Source organism: Etheostoma spectabile, chromosome 7 (assembly GCF_008692095.1).
Source record: "Etheostoma spectabile isolate EspeVRDwgs_2016 chromosome 7, UIUC_Espe_1.0, whole genome shotgun sequence".
NCBI classification, from domain to species: Eukaryota; Metazoa; Chordata; class Actinopteri; order Perciformes; family Percidae; genus Etheostoma; species Etheostoma spectabile.
This window is the reverse complement of record NC_045739.1, coordinates 1,439,788-1,440,071: the sequence shown is the minus strand read 5'-3', so window position 1 is coordinate 1,440,071 and position 284 is coordinate 1,439,788. Positions and strand designations below refer to the sequence as shown.

The 284-nt window shown below is 41.2% G+C and overlaps 1 protein-coding gene across 3 annotated transcripts in view; it reads left to right on the top strand.

The window, feature by feature from the left end:
• LOC116692143 (nucleolar protein 4) overlaps nt 1-284 on the top strand; it is a 185,689-nt gene that overhangs the window by 126,454 nt on the left and 58,951 nt on the right. The window lies entirely within an intron of this gene.

Genomic DNA, 284 nt, shown 5'->3' with positions numbered 1-284 from the left:
TTGTGCTAACGTCCGGCGGCGTAGCGTTAGCTAGATGTCTAAACTTGTCAAAAGCCAAACAACATCCCATCTAAGCTATGTTTCACTTTCCCTCCAATATTATTATAAATATAATAAAGTCACATTGACTCGGTTGTGACCATAGACTGTTAATATTAAAAGACCAGAAGCCACATTAGGCCAGAACAGTGGCAAATTCAACGCAGGCTGGTCTGTTATCTCCCTAATGTGACGTCATGCAATGCATTGTGGGGGGAAAAAGGAAACACTGTAAATAGTGCCTA